Below are 8,004 nucleotides of genomic sequence, written 5' to 3'. Positions count from 1 at the left end.
TGCCTGGAGGAGCGTAACTAAAGTCATGTTTAACACGTGCAGCTTGTATGGTATAAAAGGCTACTGCTTCTACCACACCCAATGCCCATGTAAAATCTCAGCTTCACTGAAGGCAGTGGAAGGCATCTTCTGCTATACCCCATCCTTCACATGCTCTTTGAATAACGCTGCAACTAATTCCTGCAGTTCTTGGCATCTCGATGACTTAACACGGTCTTAAGAATTAAGGTGCTGTGCTTGGTTCCTGTCTCTGTGCCTCCTCTGTCAGGTTACTCCACATTTCTCTGTGTGACCTTTTCCACCTGTGAAATGTGGATAATGACACCAATTAAAGCGATTTGCCGTCCACGGATGCAAAACCCTTAGGAGAGCTAAGTAGCAGCCCTGATTATCTGGTATTACTCCCTGCAGTTGGTTTCCAAAATGAGACTGTAACACGATTCAAAAGTCAACACTAGATTGGTAGTCCTCACATCTCTTCCCGTAGAATGAAGAACAGATGAAGAGTGGATGCAGATGTCTGAAGACATCTCCTTCCTACTTGCCTCTGGAGATTTGTCACCTCTCTTTTAAACAGTGAGTGAAGCTGGTTTCCCTTTAATCCACTTCTCCACCAGCCGGTGATCTCAGCCATCCCATTCCTCTACTTAACCATCCGCAACTTCCTTACTATTTCTTACTAAGCACAAACAAGAGCCACAAGATTTGCTTCTCAATAATAACCTTTAAACCTGTGAGAACACTTAATTTCACAGCCTGAGATCACAGGCTAATGACTGATTAGTGGAGACTTGTCAGATACACATCTCCATGTGTTGCACACCAAGGTCAAAAGTAGCATCTGCATATGTCCACAGCTGACAAGAGGTCTGTTGGTACACCACTGGAAATGAATGTTCAGCATCTTGTAGGAAGAAAGCCTGGTTTCTTTTGACCTTGTCTTAAACTCAGTGATTTCTTTCTGCCTTAGAAATCATCTGTTCTTTCTCTTGCTTTCCCCTTCCCTTGAGACCCAGGATTCTGCTGGCACCTGCTTGCTTTCAAGGACTGTACTTACATTAAAGGAGATGTGTAGAACAAAAGATCCTACTGATACTCTTGGGAAATTATTCTCTTATATGATCATGCATTTTGTGTACTTCTTCTCACCTTCTTTAGAAAATATCATGAAAATAGGATCCACATTTTTCCAGGATGGATCTATGAAGTTGTACCGCAGGTACCACCATCCCTTCCAACGCCACAACTCATTGTGTTGAAAATGATAAATCACCTGTACACATTTACCATATCAAGTGAGGGTAAAGTAGGAAGAGCAAAGGAACAACTAAGCTGTATCTGTTTGGCTCTGTTTTACGTAAAAGACATTATGATTGCCCGTTGGCAAGAAACAAACAGCTGCTTTAACCTCAATCAGTTTATTCGCAAAGTCTGACGAGAGCTGTCTTCCTAATGCCCAGAAATATAATCAAGAATATTGAAGGAATCTGCATAAAGGTAGCAGTTGTGTAATGTGGTTTCAATAACAAAAATGTTAGCTCGTCATTTGTATGTGGAAGTCATTCATACCCAGTGAGCTTCCAGCTTGCTCACAGTCCTTGAGGAGGCAAATTAGGTTTAAAGTCTCAAAGCCCAGCACTATAACATAATCTGTCCTTAGTCTATAAAGAAAAGTGCATCTCCATCTCAGATGAATCTGAATACCCCACGTCACTGGGATATTGCAAGCAGTGATGCTGTAAATAAGACAGCACTTAATATGGCTCCCTTTAAAAAAAGAAACCAAATGCATTTAATATAGAAATAAAGACAAAACTCCTGACCTTTACAGAGGACTAAAAATAAGACTGAGTTCTCTCCAAACCGTGTTTCTTTCCTATGTTCTATGGCTTGAGTATATGAAATACAAGGGGAAAAAGATTAAGGAATTAATCTGAATAAAGGTAATAGTAGGTAACAGTCATCTGTGCTGGAACTCCAGGAGGAAATGTTTCAGATGGCCTCAAAAAGAAGGCAAAAGCCATCAGTAAAATAAAAATGACAGGCATTATTCAAACCAGTATTCAAAGGACAAATTTAGGTCTAAAAAACCCACTACGGTTTTACCGGGGTAAGTTGTGTTATCTTCCTCTAACATACTGCCTTATTTCAGTTTCTAAGCCATAAATGCACTTAATCAGTGTCAAACTCAGATAATTAGAAGCTGCAATGGAGAAGGGCATTGATAATAGGTGTGTTATAAATGGCAATGTTTTGGTGGTGTGCGGTAATCCTTAATGACTTGTTTTAGACTGTTAATGTGTTGTTTTAAGAGACACTCATTTGTATCCAATGACTAGAAATGATGATTGCCTGATAGCCCCTGACAGGCCAGATTCATGCTTTACCTGTGCTAATACACAGGTATTTGTATTCCTTTATGACTCTTGCCTTCTAGGAAGACTCACAGAAGGGAATGCTTGTCATTAAGGCACTTCTCAAAGGAGACTTTTTGTATATTAATATAAATTATATTAATTATGCCTTTCATATATATTATATTGATATTAATATATTAATATCGCCTTCCATTCAAGTATCTCAAAGCTCATCAAAATTCAGCGAAACCTCACGCCACAGTCTAAGGCACGTAGGATCTTCATGAGTAGGTGACCAGATCAAAGCCTAGAGCTGGAGAGAAAACAGTTCGTGTACAGACACTTCATTTTATTTTAGCAGCTTATATAAATATTCGAAGTGAGAAGGTTGGGGCACAAAGAGACTCAGTAAGAGTCACATAGCTAGTCACAGAAATAGGAATACAAATGGAAATAGAACCCAGGCTTCAACCCAGACTTATTTACCGTTGATATCACAATATTTGGTGCTGGGTGCATTTCTTGAAAGGTATTCAGACACCTACAGACACACATAAGCTCCTTGTGGATTTTTAAGGAACTGAATTCCCTAGTTGACAGCATAGCTTTAAATACATGCTCCCTCCCTTCCTTCCTTAGATGCTTTGAACATTCTCCCTGCTGTGAAAACTTCTATTCGCTACGCATCAGCTTATTTCATGCGTCATGTAAAGTGAATAGGAACCTTAGCTGATGGGAGACACTGATTTGCATTGCCAGTAATGGCTCAGACAACAGAGAATTTAACTGCAAACAGTGTGAGACCTCAAGGTCATTTAATCTAACAGAGGTCAGTGCTAATGAACGAGCCTGGCTTCTGAGTGCTGCCAGAGCAAGGCAGCCGCTGCTGACAAGGTAAGAGAAGCATCACTGGTTTTCTGGGTGCCTCTTCAGGTAACTCAATGGGCAATATGTGTTCCTCTCCCCATGTTCAGCAGCTAAATGAATTCAACTCCTCACTGCTGCATTGAATGAAAAGGCTGGAACAAGGAAAGTGAACAGGGCTAAATTGCCCTACCTCTGCTGCATCTTTGGGGTCCAAGGCCACAGCCTCTGATGTTCATACATGCAAAAGGAAGGGACTCATTGATTGAGTCAGACTTCTGCAGACCTTAAATTTATTCTCACTTAAAGCTTATCTTTTGTAATAAGGACTTGTCACACAGACAATGCCCTGGCTCACGGCGGGTGGGAAAAGCAGGACTTTGAAAAATGAAGATTTGATCTGAGAAACCTCCTAAATAATTCAAAACTTGGGCTTTAGCACCATCACAAGAAACACCCCAGTTTCTGTGCCTGCATTAAGAACACTTGAAACCTGTCCTTTGCTCAAGATCCGGTCTAAATCATAAGTGATGACTTAGGTTATGATTCTTAGCGAAGAGGCATGAGGAATCCATCTTTTCCACTTCATTCATGAATGCATTCCACTGCAGTTAAAACGCAGACAGCAAACAGGGCACTATAGTGGTTGCTTTGTGCTTGCTTGCAGTAGCATTTTCCCATTTCTTCCCCAGGACAGAACTTGTTGCTTCCCTGTGCTGTTGCAGTGCTGACCACAGCGGAATTCCTGATGGCCTTCTCCGTAAGCAGCATGTATGACACAAAGGGAACGGAGGCACACAGGGATTCAGCATTCCACCAGCTCTCCCCAAGGAGAACACAAGGGATAAGCCTCCATAGGCAGGGACTTCAGTGGGACCCCTCAGCGATCACAGCAGGCTGGTCAAACCATCTGGGAAGACAGGCTATGGGACCAGCCTGCTCTTAGTTTATCCTCATGGGAGCTGGAAAGAGCCAGGTCTTTACAGAGGAAGACGAAGCTCCTGCAGCAGGAGGTTATCTGCTGCTTTGTACACAATAGGGAGGAGAATTCAGAGCATGTAACTTGCCTTCACTTGTACTACCCTTACCCCCAAAAGACTGACAGTTACTGAACCCTTTCCCACCACAGTAATACTGAGAGGCAATGATGTAATGTGGCATATCTTTGCACCTGGAATTACATGAATGCTTTGTGATACGCAGGTCTACCGGGCTCATGAACCGGGTCCAAAATGACACTTTCATTAGCTGTGGTTTGACAGGTATAATAGGAAAAAAGGACAAGGTTAAAGCATATGGAATGAGAATGTTTCTAATGGATCACAACCCACACAAGAAGTTAACATATTTTTGTTTGTATGACTCATACAAACCTTCCTTTTATATCCCCAGGAACCTGCGTTTAGCTATTTAGCCCAGAAGAACAGGGAAATAAAGACCATTGGGATCCAAGTCAGCGACAAAGAAAGAAAAGTCCTACAAGAGAGAAAAGCCTATTAAATAAAAGAATGTTGTGGGGAAGAATATTGTACCACATTGACAAGGCCAAGAGCCAGGACAAGCCTGTGCACGGCAACAGCATGGAGTGCTCCTGCATTTATGCTAAAGATAATGCAAACACAAGAATATTTATAGGGAATATAATTCTCCTGACCATTCATGAGTGTCTGAAAAGCCTGTGATGAAACCTTGAAACCAAATTAGGTTTTTCTCCCCTTTTTAGCCCTTGTCTCAATGAGGATCCTAACAACCTTGCATGAAAACAAATGAATACTGCCCAGCAATACACTAAGACACAGCGAACTTCGAGTGTTTTGCACAGTTTCCTCTCTTTATGAATTATCTATAATGTTGCCTTAAAACTTTGGAGTTTTATAACACCACATTAAAAAAAGCAATCTCTTATTTGGGACCCTGGGATATGGCCGGGGAGTTCAGGGAAGAGATTCCAATGGGCAGGCAGGAGACTGAGCTCTATTCTCAGCACAGACAACACTGATCTGCTGGGGAGCCAGGCACAAGGCACCTCATTTCATGGCGCCAGCCCTTCCTCTTCCCCTCTTTGCTATGATATTTTGGTGGGGAGGGATAGAGGGGAACTGGGGACAGGATTATCTCCTACAGCATGTAGATAGAAAACATAGCAACTTCAGGCTCCACTTTCAGCTCGGTATTACTGGAGTATGAATAATAATATTACACTGCCAAACACCCTCTAATATATAGAGGAAGATGGTGTTTAAAAACAGTCAGCAGCTGTTCCTTTGCTGCATGCTTAGGACAACTGGTGCCACTGGTTAAATCAGCTATTTATACTGGACTGTGATGGACGTGACACCAAATCAGCAAGAGAGCCAAAATGGGAGAACCTGTTCTGGTGACTTTGGTTTTATTCTTTTTAGAGTTCATCCCACGATGTAGCAGTGATTTTTCGAAGCCCTAGTTCCAGTCATATGGGCGTTTGTGCTACCAGAAGAGAATATTCAGTCCTGCTGATTGAGAAAGGGTGATCTTGAAAGTATCAACCTTACAGCTTGAAGAAGGAGCAGGCAAATACGCAATAAACTGCTTCAAGCCTGAATTCCCAAGCAAGAAAGACCAATAAGCTCACCTAGTAGCTTTGAAACCACTGCCTGATTTCTACCAAAACTGACAAGAGGGTGGGCATTTGAAACGTAACTCTCTTGTATAGAAAGCTTAAAGCACACAAGAAGCCAAATTATATTCTCTTATGAGGGCAAAGCAGCTAGGATGGAACTGCTCTTCACATATGCAGCTGATGACAACCAACTGGCAGTTGCACATGGGTAGTCATCCACGGATAGCTTCACATTAGCCCTGTTTTTCGGCTAACATCAGTAGCTGCTGCTGCAACAGCTCATGGTGCGGAGCTGACATTATTATCATCAGAAGAATGTGCAAAGGGGCAGATAAAAAGCTGGAGGCAAAGGACAAGTCATAGGAAACCAGAAGGACTTGCTTAAATATCACTGGTTTTAAGACAGGGGCCGCAGCACAGACTCTGTCAGTTGTAAAAGAGCACAGTACAATGGGCACATGGCATTCATTTCGGCCCCTCAGGGAAGCACTTGAAAAGCCTTGCCACCTTTCTGTGACAGCGCTTCCCTTCGCTTCCTGTGCCAATATGCAGTATTACACGGTTTGCAAGCTTCTGAGCTCTTCATGCATTGATTTCGTTGCTTCCCTGACTTAGCCTTGCGAAACCAGAGCGCAAGAGATGCACGTAACTGGGCAAGGCAGAAACTCACGAGAAACTACACGGTTTTCCACTGGCCCTGATGAACTTTGCTCAACCCCAGGGAACACAAGGGGAAGCTGACGTGATGAAAGTACTTCTATATAGCTGCCAATCTACCTCTATCCAAGTGAAGGAGAAAGCTGTAAAAGGCAAGAGCAGGCAATGAAGTGCTTTATTAGGATTTGGATGGAGGTGGTGTTTGAGCACACAGCCACATGTCAGCAAGCCAGTTATTTTCTGGTTTTGCCCTTCACTTCATGGTGTGGAGAAAGGGGAGAAGTTGAGGGGTCTCCCAAACCATGGCTACTCAGCCAAGAGGAATGTGCCTAGTATATCCTTTCCTCTGCTGTGTGTCCTTCAGACACAGCAGTAAGCTCCTTTAGAGGGAAACAATCCCCTTTCCCTGCTTCTACCCATTCATGTTACACATCAAATGGTATGGGCACAATCCCTCATTCCCCCTCCCAGCTCAGTCAGATCATGGATGAAGTATTAAGCTTACAGACGATGCTATTTACTGTTATGGAGACTGATGACTACAGCCTTTCACTTATACTTCTCTCATTTGCCAGTGTTCCCCACAGTGTCTGTCTAAACCAAGGAAAACCAGACTTGACATCTCAATGGCAAAAGGTGAGAAAAGAAAAAGAGGTGGCAGTTTCAAAGGCTGTTCTCTTCAAACTCATCTTAAATCCATTGCAGATCCACTCCCCAAAACCCCATGTATTTGCCTGGAAAATGAGGCACCCAAAAATATAAGCTCGCTTCAAAAATGCCCCCTCAAACAGCACTTTCCCCTCCTTTAAATGATCCATAAATCAGTCTCAGGTAAGGAAGCAGGAGCAAAACAGTTCAAAGTAAGCAAGTGATTTCTAATCCCTCTACACTTGTTAGGAACAGGCCTGAGTGGAGTGTTTGCTTACAGCCTGGGAGCCTGGGGATGATAGTTTGCTACCCAGGCAACTTATTCACATCATCAGTAAAGCCCTGTGGATAGTGTCTGTAAACTAATGTGAATGAAGAGTCCTGCGTCCCCACAGCTGTGTCATGGATTTACTTAACAAGGTACAAATACAGCAGCTGTCTGGTGGTTTCTGTAAAGAAATGGGTGAAGTTTACAATGATAACTTGATCGTGGGTGTCAGCCAGTGCTTTATCCTCCCTTTAGCCTGTGCTAAAGATCACCGTAAGTGTCAAACTCACTCTAGTGATGCATTTCCCTTAGGCGAAGCTGGTGTTGAAATGCGGCACGCCTTAGACCTGTGTAAAACTGAAGGTGCAATTCAAAACACCATCTTTGTACCGGGGAGTAATCAGAACGAGCTGTTGAGTTGTGCCAGCAAAGATGAACAGAAGAGCGAGTCAGCCTTAACCGGAGCTGCAAAACCTCCTAGGCCCTTTGAAACCAAGCGGATGAGATGCTTTGATAGGTAACTTTGCTCGTTTAGGGGCAAACACAAAGACTCCCCTCTTTAAAATGTGTGCTTTCTGCACAGATTTCACCTGCTTTAAGTAATTGACTGG

The sequence above is a fragment of the Pezoporus flaviventris genome, unplaced genomic scaffold (genome assembly GCF_033815535.1).
Source record: "Pezoporus flaviventris isolate CSIRO_AGI_PZ_B2104156 unplaced genomic scaffold, CSIRO_AGI_Pfla_v1 ptg000037l, whole genome shotgun sequence".
NCBI classification, from domain to species: Eukaryota; Metazoa; Chordata; class Aves; order Psittaciformes; family Psittacidae; genus Pezoporus; species Pezoporus flaviventris.
This window is presented reverse-complemented; position numbering follows the sequence as displayed.